Raw genomic sequence first — 15,541 nt, forward strand, 5'->3', positions numbered from 1 at the left:
TCTAAATTTTTTTGGTGATGTTTTCAGATGCTGAACCATAGCTTGAAAAATGTTGCTCTGGAGTATGAAGGCCTTGCTCCCCTTTAGAAAGCCTGTGGTAGGCGATTGCTCACTCCCTCTCCCCACCCCAGTAACAATCCTATCTTTTCAGAGTTTTGGGAGAAAGTCCTGAAGACCAATTTGCAAAAACAGTTTTCTTTCTTGCTCTTCTTAATTCCTGCTCCTTCTCTACACTTACGTTACATAAGTTATACGTGTCACATAGAAGCTATCAGAGTCGATCACGAAATATCAAGGGTTTGTTAAACAGCAAAGATGAGTGACATTGAGGGGTTTATTGGACTAATCAAATAAGAAGCCATCGGAGACAGATTCAGCCACAGTGCGGTTGGATCCTAACAACGCTGCATCCTATTTTCCACATCGAGAAACTGGGCAGGTGGCAGGAGAGATCTTTACAAGCGTGTCAGCTCTTCAGTATCCTGCTTTCCATCAAAATACCTAGGTCTTTGTTTGACTCTGTGCTCCTGACACGGATTGCATGGTTTCTTATTGCTGAGGGCTACATGCAGAGCTTTCCCTCAATGCCAGGTGCTGTGCTAGGCATGGGCCACAGACTAAGATACCCGGCCCTTTGCTAGGTGATTCTTGGACGTTTGTGGAGATCGTGGCTTATTTTCCATTTCTCTTGTCACCACTGCTTCACCCTGAGCTTTAATAACAAACCCCTAATTAATTTTTTTCACCCTCTACTCTTGTTCTCTCTCATCCATGCTATATCCACTGCTCAATGAGTCTCATTACAGCTACTTTTGGCAGTTTAGTCATCTGTTTAAAAACCTGTAACTGGCTCCTTAATGTTGATGAGATAAGATCTGAACTCCTTAACTTGGCATCTCATGTCTTGAGATTGCTTTGGCCTCAGTGCCCACACAGCCTTACCCTAAGGGGTGTCGGTATTTAATAACCCGGATGGCTCGCCCACTGGCTGATCAGGATGGGCTTGAATATGGACATTCTCAAAGCTCCTCTGAATGCAGACTGAGTATTGGCTGAGTGCCATTTTGTCTGACAACACAATCTCGCTTCCACCTTGTTTCTTACCTTGCTCTTTTCCCTGTGTAACCTCCCCCCAAAACCATTGGCAATCTCAAGCCTTTGTTCCCACTGTGCCTCCTGTCTACACTGCCTGCCCTCTTCCTCTTGGCTTACATAAGCTCTGCTTATCCTTCAGGCCTTATTGGAGCCCAATGTTTTTTCTGAAGCCATCTTGGAGTTCTCTAACCTGTAATCAGTGCCCCCGCCAGTAGGTTGTGTTAATGTGCTTCTTCCTGAGCCTTTGGCATTTATTTCCCTGCTCCAGGTGTCTATTGTGTGTCTGTTTGTCTATGGATTGATTGTAAACTACAGGGGAAGAAGAACGTCTTGCTCCTTTCTGTATACTCACCGCCTGGGTCTCGAACACAACACAAGTATTCACAGGAATTCTATTGTACTGAGGACGACCGTGAGCAACAACTTGGAGTTGTTCAGTTTTTCACTTTCTTCCTTTGTTCCTTTTCTTTTCTTTTTTCTTTTTCTCTTTCTCTTTCTTTCTTTCTTTCTTTCTTTCTTTCTTTCTTTCTTTCTTTCTTTCTTTCTTTCTTTCTTTTCCTTCCTTTCTTTCTTTTCTTTTCTTTCTTTTTAAACTATGTACTTGATGGGCCTGGTGCAGTACTCTAGTGGCATAAGTCCTCACTTCGCCTACACCAGGAACCCATATGGCTGCTGGTTTGTTTCCTGGCTGCGCCACTTCGCATCCAGCTCTCTGCTTGTGGCCTGGGAAAGCAGTCAAGGACGGCCCAAAGCCTTGGGGCCCTGCACCTGAATGGGTGACCCGGAAGAAACTTCTGCCTCCTGGCTTCAGATCAGCTCAGCTGTGGCCATTGTGGATATTTGGGGAGTGAACCAGCGGATGGAAGATCTTTTTCTCTGTCTTTCCTTCTCTCTATAAATCTGACTTTCCAATAAGAAAAAAATAAATAAATCTTTAAAAATAAATAAGTCATTAAGATTAATTTTTAAATGTGCTTAATAATATCTTACCTGTGAGTTTTATCATTTAATTCTATCTCACTTTTCATTACCATTTGTGTTCTTACAATTCTTCTCAAAAGGTGGAACCCTCATCAAGATTCAATTCTGTCCTTGTGGAAAGATTGATAACCTTAAGAGCCTTGGCAATGATTATTTCTGTCTCAGTAGCAACACCTTATTTTTCTGAGATTTTTATCCATGACTGACTTTTTGGCAACATGACCTGAACTTTTCGCATTACAATGTGTAGTTTCAAAAACATGCTTTTTTCTGAATGCTGTTCTTCACCTCCTACTCTAGCATTGTGGATTTATCTTCTCTTATTTACTTTAATATTCTTTTATGTAATATTTAATTTACCTCAAGGTAAATTCCTCTCTTCCAAAGAGTAAAGCCTGCCATAAAATCAGTGAGTGAATGAGTGATTGATTCCAACAACTGTGAAAAGCTTTCTTAGTCTTTGTGAAAACCATTGAGGAAGAACCAGCCTCTTTTCTAGCTGCTGAGATGTCTTCTTTAATTTCTTTTTTGAACTGAAACCAACATCTAAGAAAACGAAGTCCTTAATTCAAGTCAAAGAAGAAAAAAGGCAGTTTTAAGGGAGATATGATTCGTTTTTGGTGCCCTTCCCACCAAATGAACTATGTAACTAACTGTGACCCATGTCCTTTATGGTATTCTATTAAAGCACACCGTAACTTGAGTCTTTTCATTTAAATTTATTACCTGAAATATAAAAGGCTGTGGACATGTAAAGTCATTACTACAGTTGTGACATCTGTGAGGATGACTTGTTTTGATTGACTTCAAGTCATCATTCTAAGGAAATCAACAAAATAAATAAAAATAGCTATCCAGCTGATAAAAAATTATAGATTCCCAGAATTGTTTGAATTTGGTTTAAATATTTATTTTACCAAAGCATTTACCATTTGTAAATGACATAGCTTCTAAAGAAATCTATCAAAGTAGTAACAGTGCTTTGAATTGAAAATTTAACTGTTTAACAAATTTTATTTTATTTTATTTCATTTTTTTAAAAAGATTTATTTATTTTTATTGCAAAGTCAGATATACAGAGAGGAGGAGAGGCAGAGAGGAAGATCTTCTGTCCGATGATTCACTCCCCAAGTGACCGCAATGGCCAGTGCTGCGCCCATCTGAAGCCAGGAGCCAGAAACCTCCTCCAGGTCTCCCACACGGGTGCAGGGTCCCAAGGCTTTGGGCCGTCCTCAACTGCCTTCCCAGGCCACAAGCAGGGAGCTGGATGGGAAGTGGAGCTGCCAGGATTAGAACCGGTGCCCATATGGGATCCCGGTGTGTCCAGGGCAAGGACTTAAGCCGCTAGGCCATCATGCCAGGACCTGTTTAACAAAATTTAAAAGACATCTTTTAAAAAACATCTTCAGTGAAGTATTAAGCCTTTTATTGTGGTGTAAATTTATGTTATCTCAAAGTGAAAAACAAAAAAGAGGGGAGGAGAGAGGGAGAATGGGGCAGAGAGGAATGTCAGTGTGCTGGAATTCTATCTAATCTGTTGAATACCAGTTATAAATGCTAAAGAAATGCTGTATTTGAAATGCAGAGACACAGATCTTCCATTTGCTGGTTTACTTCCCAAATGCCTGCAGCAGGATCCTAAACTCTGTCATGTCTCCAGATGAGTGCAGGGGCCCAAGCACTGGCTGCTTTCCCAGGCACATTAATAGGGAACTGGATCAGAGTAGCTGGGACTCGAACTGGTGCTTGGACAAGGTTTCAAAGTGCTAGTTCTGCTGGGAACCTGAGGAGGCTCATCTGATCTTCAGTTCACCGGAGTCTGACAGAGAGCACCTTTGCCCCGGCAGGCAGTGTCTTTTGAAAAATGTCGGTTCTTCAGTGACCTCATCGTTCTTGGAATGGCAAGATGGCAGCAATTCATAACTGTTGAACTATCAAAACCTCAAAACCACTTGGGCAAGACCCTCGGAGCATGCCCCTGGGACGGGTGGGAGACTGGGGGGGGTGCTTCTCCCTTTATCTCCCCCTTTACCCCAGATACAGAAAAAAATGTGAAAATTATAGTCTTACCCACTTTCCTGTAGCCCTTGAACCTTTGTGTCCTAATTAACTATGCTAAGATGTCAAAAATAAAGAAAAAGAAAAACGTCAGGGACCCCAAATTTCTGTAAACATTCTAATTTGTCTATTTAATTTTATTTGGAATAAATTCTATTTATTTTGAGACAGAGAGAAATCTTTTGTCTGTGGGGTCACCCCTCAGATGCCTGCAACAGCTGGGGCTGTGCTAGATGGAAGCTGGAAGCCCAGGCAGGCTTGTGGATGACAGGGACCCAGGACACGAGTCATAACCTGCCCCCTCCGAGGGTATGTATCAGCAGGAAGCTGGCTCCAGGAGCGGGGCTGGGATTTGAACCCAGACACTCTGTTATGGAATGTGGGCATCCCTTGAGGCACATTAGCTGTTGTACCAAATGCTTGCTGCTAGTTAGATCTCTAGTTGACAGTTGATGAGGTACAATGGGATGTTTTGACAAGTGCATGGAAGTTCTAGTTTATGCTGTCATTGAGATCTCATATGGCCTTTCTTCTGAAAACCATTTTGGTGCTTTTTCTTTTGAATAACTGGGAATTAATAATCTCTTTAAGAGCAGAGAAAACACACATGCAAAAGGTGTGTAGACATAAAATACTTTTTACTTTACCCTAGTATATAAATTTAAAAAAAATACTTATTTTTATTGGAAAGGCAGATCAGATTTACAGAGAGAAGGAGAGACACAGAAAGATCTTCCATTTGCTGCTTCACTTGACAAGTGGCTGCAATGGCCAGAGCTGAGCTGATCTGAAGCCAGGAGCCAGGAGTTTCTGCTGGGTCTCCCACACAGGTGCAGGGTCCTGAGGCTTTGGGGCATCCATGACTGCCTTCCCAGGCCACAAGCAGGAAGCTGGAAGGAGAGTGGAGCAGCCAGGATACAAACCAGTGTCGATATAGAATCCTGGTGTGTTCAAGGTGAGGATGTAGCCACTGAGCCATCGTGCCAGACCCCAACCTTTCTTTTTAATGAAAATTCACATATATATATATATATATATATATATATATATATATATATATACACACATACATATGTGTATATATAAAGGCAGATGTACAGAGAGAAGAAAAAGATATACTCTATCTGCTGCTTCATTCCCCAAATGACTGTAACAGCCAGAGCTGAATTGATTGGAAGCTAGGAGCCAGGAGCCACTTCTGGGTCTCCTGCGTGAGTGCAGGAACCCAAGAACTTAAGCCATCCTCCACTGCTTTCCTAGGCAACCAGGGCAGCTAGGACATGAACCAGAACCAGTACCCATATGGGATGCTGGCACAGCAAGGCAGAGGATATGCCTTTGAACCACCATGCAGACGTCCTATATATATTTGTGCAGGCCTCATACATGCATTTTTTCAGTAAGTTACCTTAGATATGGGCGTATGGAGTATGTGTCACTAATGTTTAAACTATGGAAACCATCTGAGTGCAATACACTTACAGAAACCTTTCATAGTTATATCTCAGAGGAGAGGGTTTTGAATATCCTCATCATAAAGAAATGAGGAAATATCTAAGCAATGGATATTCTAGTTACCCTGATTTGATCATCACGCAGTGTGTCCATAAATGGAGATATCACATTCTACTCCAAAAATATGTACAGCTATTAAATGAAAACTAAAATTAGAAGTTTTGAAAGTAAAAAACATACTTTCCACTATGTGAATATTAAAATTTTTGTCATGATAGCATGGATTAAAATCCCAAAACATGCAGCACCAGCATTCTATATGAACACTGGTTCTTGTCCTGGCTGCTCTGCTTTCAAGCCAGCTCCCTCGCAGTGGCCTGTGAAGCAGTGGAGGATGGCCTGAGACCCTGGGCTGCTACACACATGGGAGACCCAGAAGGAGCTCTGACTCATGGATTGGCTCAGCTTTGGCCATTGTGAGCATTTGGGGAGTGAAGAAATGAATAGAACATCTATGTATTTGTCTCTCCCTCTTTATCTGTAAATCTGCCTTTCAACTAAAAATAAGTAAATCTTTCTTAAAAAAAAAAAAAAGATCCCAGAGCATTTCATGGTATAGAACTTTCTTTGAAAATGTAAGGTTGGGATTGGTATGAAAAGGGGGAAGCGGTGCATGGTAACCATGGGAACAGGTTTGACACATAAACAGGCTGCAGTTCATTCCTGCTGGAGCAGTCTTGTGCCATGCTATGGCTTCACTGGTTGCGTTTGAAGATGTTGAGTGGTTTTACATAGAATGACTCACTCAAAAGACCATGCCAGATGAAGTTGTGAAATTAGAACAGGCTGGTTGTCAGTCAGCTCTCAGTGAATGCCATCAGCACTTCAAGCTGGAAACTTGGAGACACCCTAAGCTTTCCCCGCCTCAACTTCCCGTCAAGTCCACAGTCCTGCTCAATTCGTGTATTTAAAATTCATCCAATAGCTTCCCTCCTTCAGTTTAGATAAATATCAACTCTCTGATGTCAAAATAGTCATCTCACAGGTGTTCTTAGAGCTGTTAAAGCACAGTCCTAGGGGCCAGCACTATGTCGGCAGCACCAGCATCCCAGATGGATGCCAGTTTTATTAACAATTCCTCCACTTTGGATTGAGCTCCCTGCTAATGTCCTGAGAAAACAGCAAATGGTTCAAGTCCTTGGGGCCCTGAACTTATGTGGGAGATCGGGAAGAAGCTCCTGGCTCCAAGCTTCAGACAGGCTCAGCTCTGGCCACTGCAGCTGTTTGGAGAGAACCAGTGGATGGAAGATCTTTCTCTGTCTCTCCCTCTTCCTCTCTCTGTAACTTTGCCTTTCAAGTTAAAAAAAAAAAAAATGTGTATTTTAAAAATCACAATTCTAAACACAGTCTTGGCTATAGTACTTCTCTGCTGAAAACCCTGCCAGTAGCAGTGGCTCTTGACCTGAATAACAAGGTCATCTGGAAACTTTTTTCGAATTATTCAGACCTCCCCTGTTACCACTATCAATGTCCCTCTAAGGTCTCTCTGTGCATCTGCTGTGGGAATGGCCCACTGTTCTAGGGTTTACCATCTACACCACAAGAATCTGTGTCAAGACATCTTGTTTATTCTGATCATCTGCCTGCTACTTTCTCTGCCTGTTGCTTTCGTCCCATCCTTCTTGAGTGACTAACTTCTTGCCAGACACACCAACCAACTCAGAGGTCTGCTGCTGAAAAAAATCTCTCATGGCTCCCTGTGAATGCTTCAATGCCTCCCCCAGATCTCTGCCACTCTGTGTTGGTTTCTCTCTCTCTCTCCCGCCTCTCTCCTGTCTCTCTCCCCCTCTTTCTCTGTTTCTTCCCCCTCTTTCTCTCCCCCTCTCTCCTGTCTCTCTCTCCCCCTCTGTCTCTCTTTCTTCCCCCTCTTTCTCTCTCTCTCCTCCCTCTCTATCTCTCTCCTCCCCAACCCCCAAAAGCAACAGCTCTTTGCTTGGACTTTGATAACATAAACATTGCTCTTTACCATGCAGACTTCTGAGTCACCATGTCTAGAAGTCTAACTCAGTAGCCTACTTGAACCCTTGGAGTATGCATTATTAACAGAGACAATAGGGTCGTGCTGGTGTGACAATTCTTAAACCACACCTCATGAAGTGCTGTACTTGGACTTGAGCACTGCAGAAGCCATATTTTGGGTCTTCATGAAGCAAGCTGCTTGTAATTTGAAGATGTTGCTAAAGCATCAGAGGCATTGAGTTAAACTGAACATTGCATTCAAGAGTTTCGTAAGTTTCAGGAGTTCTTGAGCCTTCATCTTTCTACTCTCATCAAAAACAAAAGCCCATTTTCTTGCTTCTCCATCTGGCTATGCCCAAAAAGACAGCAACCCCGAGAGACGTACTAATGAGAGACTCAAGGCGAGTCAAAAATGAAATGGTCGAGTAAATAAAAAGGGTTATCTGCATTTTCCATAGTTATGCAAATAACTGGGTTTCTTAAATGGTGTTGCTGTCTATGACATTAAATTCAAGTCACATTTTATTTTAAAAATAAAAAGCACCAAGATAATTCAAAAACTATATTTTATTTAAACAACTATATTTAAAATATTATTTTCAGGTATGAAATTTTGCTAAATCTGAAGATTTGCTAAAACTTTGAAATTTAGTCTGTACATCTCAATTCATATGCGCTTTCCATCAGAAAATACTGATTTGTATTTAGAATTCATAAATTACATAGTAGGAAAAGTAGATTTACATATTTAAGTTTTTCAGAACATTGTTAAGAACTTTCCAGTAGCTAAAGCAAATGTCAGATTTTAAACTTACTAATTTAAACAAATTTTAAATTTTAATTGAAGAGATAAATTATTTAAAATCAATAATTTATAAGCCAATTAACATAAAAACTTTAACTCAGTTCTTCTGTCCACATAAACCACAGTTCAATTTCTCAATGACTACATTTGGTTATGGCTACTATATTAATGTAACACTAGAACATGGATTTCTTCAAGGTGCAGTATTCATTGGAAAGTTGCTTTCAAGCTCTTCAAACTCATTCAGTGCATTTTCTTAAGGAGCAGATTTGGAGAATCCATAAATGCTGACAGTAAGATAATTTCTGCTAACAGGTTCCAATTATTATTCCATGTTATAATTTTTTTTAAAGATTTATTTATTGTATTACAAAGTCAGATATACAGAGAGGAGGAGAGGCAGAGAGGAAGATCTTCCGTCCGATGATTCACTCCCCAAGTGAGCTGCAACGGGCTGATGCTGCGCCAATCCGATGCCGGGAACCTGGAACCTCTTCCAGGTCTCCCACACGGGTGCAGTGTCCCAATGCATTGGGCCGTCCTCAACTGCTTTCCCAGGCCACAAGCAGGGAGCTGGATGGGAAGTGGAGCTGCCGGGATTAGAACCGGCGCCCATATGGGATCCCGGGGCTTTCAAGGCGAGGACTTTAGCTGCTAGGCCACACTGCCGGGCCCCATGTTATAATTTTAGTTAGTTCACTTTTTAACCTTAAAGAGATGAACAAGCTAAATGGGTCAGCACCAGGAGGCAGGGTGGAAAGAGCACAAGAAATTACTGTCTGTTTGAGTCAGAGACTTCCCCAAATTGGAGTCTTTGCAATCCCCAACAAATCATATTTGTAGGCAAAATGCTTAATATTTCAGCCCACATCTTCTCCTCTAGGGTTGAGATGGTCCCTACCCAATGCATGACAGTGTACAACCAAGAGAGGATTAAGTGTACAGTACAGATCTTCAAAAACTCACAGAAAATGCATATGGTGAAATGTGATACATAGGTTCAATTTCTTTGCAATAAAATTGGTTTCTCATTAAATTCCATTGTCCCATGAATCTTTTGAAATCCCCTCCTGCAAGTCAAGAGTTTTGTGGATTGTAGCACTGTAGATAAATTACTACAAGAATACAAAGATGATTTATAACTAGTAGATTGAAATCCAAGATGAATGTCTATCGTGTGTTAAGCATTTGCTATAGTCCAGAAGCTCTGGACAAATGTAGCTGTCTGTTTGAGAAGGACACACAACAATGGAAAGCTCAAGTACAAGTGCCAAATTATACAACTTCTGAAATTCAGAAACAGAAACAGAATTTGAGTTTCCTTTTTCTTTTAAGTCCGAAAACCTGTGGATTTTCCTAGAAATTTCACCAAATTAATTCAAAACAAAAATGTGAGATTCCTAGATTTCTTCTAATTGAATAAAAAGAATCAATCTGTGGGCAAGGTGTGGTAGTGTAGTGTCGCTGTCCCACAGCGATGGACTTGGTGCATGGAGCCGATAATAACACACGTGGACCCTGACTGATGGTCAAAAGCCGTAGTTTATTAGTGGCATCAAACTTTATACACTGAGGGCCATACAGGATAAGGGAGGAAGTATTGAGCTCATCAACAAAACCATCAATGCTTTTGTTTGGAACTCTTTTGTCTTGTATATTCCACCAGGTGTTCTCATATACATACTCTCCACTCAACTGTTCTTATGCAAATGATATCCAATAAGGTATACAAAAGGTAGCCATTTGGTTATTCTCCTCCAAATATCCAACCAACTGTAATCCTGTGCTCACTGACCTTCTATGGTCACAATGTCCTCCTACAGTGTAGCAGTTAGGGTCCTCGCCTTGAGTGCACCGGGATCCCATGTGGGCACCAGTCCTAATCCTGGCAGCCCTGCTTCCCATCCGGCTCTCTGATTGTGGCCTGGGAGGGTAATCAAGGGTGGTCCAGGGCTTTAGAACCCTGCACCCACGTGGGAAACCTGGAGGAGCTCCTGGCTCCTGGCTTCAGATTGGCTCAGCTCCAGCCTTAGTGGCTGCTTGGGGAGTGAGCCATCGGACAGAAGGCCTTCCTCTCTGTCTTTCCTCCTCTCTGTGGGTCTGCCTTTCCAATAAAAAAAAAACTTATTTGTGATTGCTGCAAATAAGAATGAATTAAAGATACAACTCATTGAAAGGGATTAAGGAATTCTGGGCCTGTAAGAGAGTTACCTCATTGCACCTAATAGAATTCTGAATCCACAGAGATTTTTGAATAGGAATTCATTATAGAAAATTTCCCAAAGAAGAAATATGAGATCCTCTGATGCAGGTAATTGCTGGCATTTCTGGCTTTGAGTCCTGGAACCATTGGAATTAGTTTGTCGATGATGATGCATACTTCATTGAAGAAAGCTACTGGGGGGCTGGGATGGGGGCAGTGTTGTGGGGTAGTGTGTTAAGCCACTGTGACACCAACATCCCATATCTGAGTACTGGTTTGAGTCCTGGCTACTCTGCTTCAGATTCTGCTTCCTGCTACTGTGCCTGGGAAAGCAGCAGGAGATGACTCAAGTGCATGGGCCTCTGCCACCTGCTTGCGAGCTCTGGATATCATTCCAGGAGCCTGGCTTAGGCCTGGCCCAGTTATGGCTGTTGAGAGCATTTGGAGAATGAACCAGCAAGTAAAAGATCTTTCTCTGTGTTTGTGTGTCTCTCTGTGTATTATTCTGCCTTTCAAGTCAATGAAAGTAAATAAACACTTTATCAGAGATTCATCATTGGCATAGTACCATGTTTACCATATTTCCATTAATAGAGCATTTGATCACTCTCCTGGAGGCCAGTCAATATTTGGTCAGGATTTACCATAAAATGGCCTCTTGCTAGGAACTGGAGAGACAAAGACAAGTGTGACAAGCCCTTGAATGTGATCAGTGGGTGAGGCCAGGTTACAATAAACTACCATAAAGGTACATAAAGTGCTATAGGGGAGAAGTTAAGATTTATTTATTTCTATTATAAAGGCAGATTTACAGAGAGAAGAAGAGACAGAGAGAAAGATCTTGCACCTGCTGGTTCACTCCCCTAGTGGCCGCAATGATAGGAGCTAAGCCAATCTGAAGCCAGAAGCCAGGAGTTTCTTCCAGGTCTCCCACACAACTTCAGGGTTGCAAGGGTTTGGGCCATCCTTGACTGCTTTCCGAGGCCACAAGCAGGGTGCTGGATGGGAAGTAGAACAGCCAGGATACGAACAAGCGCCCATATGGGTTCCTGGTGTATGAAAGGCTAGGACTTTGCCACTAGGCTACTGCGCCAGTCCGTTAGGTTTTCTTAATTCTATTTGTTGCATTTGTATATTTATTTTCATTTTCTTTGAAAGTGAAAGAGGTAGAGACAGACAGACAGACAGACACACACACACACACACACACGCACACACACATTTCCATCCTCTGGCTCGACATCTTTCAGATGCCCTCATTAGCTGGAGCTGGAACAGACCAAAGCTGTGAAAGTGGATCTCTCACGTGGACTCTGGAAATCCAGGTTCTGCTGCATCCAAAGCACACGTTAGCAGGAAACTTCATCAGAAGCAGAGCAGCTCGAGCTCCAAAAAGCATTCCATTGTAGGAAACAGTCCTTGCTAACAGCACCGTAACAGCTGTGTCAGGTGCCTGTCCCTTCTGGAACAGCCAGCTGAGATGTCAGTGAGGACTTGCCCCGTGTAACTCAGCCTAATTCATTTCTGTAGACAAGTGTGAACAGAGACGCTTCCCCTGCCTGTCTGATACTTAACAACCCAGGGAGAGAGCAGGTCGCTGTTCCAACTACTGCTGTGAATTAGATGACCACACTAATCTATTTATAACTATCACCTATTAGTGTGCATTAAGGGCTGAGTTGGGGGTTTGGTTAAAAACAGACAAGATTAGCCACTAGACTCAAAAGCCTCATTAGAGAGGAGATGAATTTCACTAGGTTCACCCCTTTGGTGGACTTGGAAAGAAGACTTGAATGAACCTGTCTTTTCAGTGTCATTCTGTCGATGATAAATACAATGCCCCTAAGTGTCTATTATACTCAAGTGGGTTTTTTAAAGATTTTTTAAAATTTTGTTGGAAAGGCAGATTTGCAGACAGAGGAGAGACAGAGAAAGATCTTTCCTCACTTGTTTCACTCTTCAAATGGCCGTAATGGCCAGAACTGAGCCGCTCTGAAGCCAGGAGTTTCTTCCTGGTCACCCACATGGGTACAGTGTCCCAAACGACTGGGTCACTGCCTTCCCAGGCCACAAACAGGGAGCTGGATCAGAAGTGAAGCAGCAGGGACATGAGCTGGCATATGTGTGGATGCCGGCACTGCATGCTGGAGGATTAGCAACTTGCCATTGTGCAGGCCCCTCTAGTGTAGGGTTTTTTTTATGATGATGTCTACATAGTTGGGAAGGATGCATGCCCATGTGGACCACTGATTAGGGTGGAAAGGGTCGAGGAATAGGGAAAAGTAGATGAGGCCATTGTTTCCAATTTCTTTTTTCTTCTTTCTGTATCTGGAGAGAAGGGGAGAAGTTGCAGCCAGCATTCCAACCACATCAGTACCCAGCGACAGGGGACAGTCACCCAAAGTCATCCAAGGTCCTTGATGTGGGACATGCTCCAAGGGTACTACTGTTCAAGTAGTTTTGATGGTTCTGAAATGCTGTGGATTTCATTGCTGAAGGACAAGAAAATGTTTCCAAGATCCTTTTGGTGACATAGTCTACCTTAGAGTGTCCAGTTGCTCAGATACTTGCTGTCAGTGCTTGGCTGGGAGAGTTATCCAGTTTGTTCTGCCCTCCATCTTCTGCTATTGTACTAGACGTCCTCTGTGGGCCCCAATGGACTGGTTGTCATGTCCCTCATTTAAATCTGGGCATGCTGCCAGCTGTACCATCCTCAGCAACTGGGGAGGTCCGTTCTGACACATGTACTCCTCAGTCAGACCACAGATCCTGCGATTCTCCCTTTAATTGGAGTGCTGAGTCCGGCACTTCAGTTGGGGGTGGGGGATCCACAAAGAAACCTCATCTGAGGTGACCCGAGACTTTACTCCTGTGTGTGCTAGCCAGTATGGGGTCTGCTTCAGTCCATTACCCTCATCAGCCTACACACACTCCAGTGTAGTTTCAAAACATGTTTCCCAAGACATGTGCTTTGTGAAATATCACAGCAGCCTTTCCAATGCTGGGATTAGATTTTCTTTTCCTTAATATAAACAGTCACACAAAGGCCACTTGAACTAAGGTCTAAGAGCAACTACCCACCTAAATGAGGTGAGTCAATCCACTGATGGTATCAGGGACTCCATTTGTAGTCTAATCCCTCAGGATGAACTCTGTGGCCAGCAAGGCGAGCCTGAAGGGCTTATTTACTCTGGCTGCCCAGGAGATTTGCTCTAGTGATTATCTGCCAGGAAGACGAGACCTTCAGGGCCCTGTGAACTAGGCACTGTTGGTGTTGTTTATTCATCTAAAGACCGATTTTCGAGGAGCTTGTTTTAAACTTGGCATTGCACAGCTTCACTGAGAGCTTTCCAATATGATTGAGGCTGGCTGCCTCCAACTCCCAGAGAAAGGGCAAGTGCTTGCAGATGACCAATATCCCTTGCTTGAGGCTGGTTGCAGGGTTTGGGCTGTGGAGGTGCTTACAATTTAGAGTGTGAATTTTTAGGGATCCAGAGAACAAGTGGGATCTCTCCCATTTTTTATTTCCTCATCCGCATGGTTTCCCCATTACCTCTACTTTTCTGAACCCGGGTGCGGCCCGGGTGCGAGGGTCCCTGCCACGATTCCAGCCTAACACAGCCAAGCTTTCCACCACCTGCGCAGGTACATGGGGTGCGAGGCTCTCGGGCAGCTTTCCGATTTGCCGGGGTCCTGGTCTGATGGCCTCCTTTTGGGGCGGGAAGGTTGTCCCAGGACCCTGAGAAGCAGGTTGGGAACGCCTCTGAGCCGCCATGCCAGGGGCTGGAGTGGGGGAGGAGCTAGCTAGCACGATCCAGGCGGGGGCCCAAGCAGCTTGGCCCCGGGCCGCCATGCGGCCCGGGTGCGAGGGTCCCTGCCACGATTCCAGCCTAACACAGCCAAGCTTTCCACCACGTACGTGCATACATGGGGTGCGAGGCTCTCGGGCAGCCAGTGCGCCATTTGGCGCCAGGCTTCGCCTGCTGGCTGCCCGGCCAGGAAGTTCTGTAATTTGGTTTCTCTGATATGCTGCATGAGACGCTCCGTGCTGAACCCACAGTACTCTGAGAATATGTATTAGTCCTTAAGCTTTTCAAAGGCATTTAATCTTCCTCTGAAGAACCTGTAGTCACTTTATAGTGCCGATCGCTAACATCAGCTCACTTAAAAGGCAAAATTCCGGGCTTTTCCAGCAGGATGCCCCATTACCTGATAGGATGAGGGATCAGCAGAGGGGTCACAGAAGGCATTACTATGACACTGACTGGCATTCAAGAACCATACTCGGGGCTAGAATGTGTAAGGCATACGTGGACCAATGCCCTGACACTCTGACCCCATTGGACGGTTTAGAAGGGCCGGTGGAGTCTATGCAGGAGGCATGACAGTCTATAGGACGCTCTGGGCTGACCAGAGCAACCTCTGGCATAGTTAACAGTGGCTGGGGACAGGCCTGGTTGGAGAGCGTGGTGGAGGCCTTGGCTGCGTGGAGCCTACCACTAAGGGGCACAGGAACTGGAGGGAGGCTGAGTTCTGGTCGGGTCACAGTTGTAATCCCTTGGCACAAATATCAATTCGGCTTTGACGCACCATGCCGGATTAGACCACAGCACAGTTTGGTGCTCTGGAGGACCAGGATAGACGTTGGACGGGCTCGGCTAGGCCTCAACCCCATCTGAGCCATATATGAGATATGCGTGGGTATGGACGAGCCGTGGCTGGGCTGAAACTCTCAACAGCAGGAACCAGAATGGATTGAAGAGCGGAGCTGGCCGAAGGACCTGCTGGAACGCGTGAAGCCCGACACCATGAAGGAGTCGGAGGGAGGAACCTGAACAGATCCTCTGACAGGACACTGACTCTACAAATAAACGCAAGAAGCATGGAGGTAAATAACCCAGAAGAGGCTTTGGAATGTGACCCAC

Source organism: Ochotona princeps, chromosome 1 (assembly GCF_030435755.1).
Source record: "Ochotona princeps isolate mOchPri1 chromosome 1, mOchPri1.hap1, whole genome shotgun sequence".
Classification (NCBI taxonomy): domain Eukaryota; kingdom Metazoa; phylum Chordata; class Mammalia; order Lagomorpha; family Ochotonidae; genus Ochotona; species Ochotona princeps.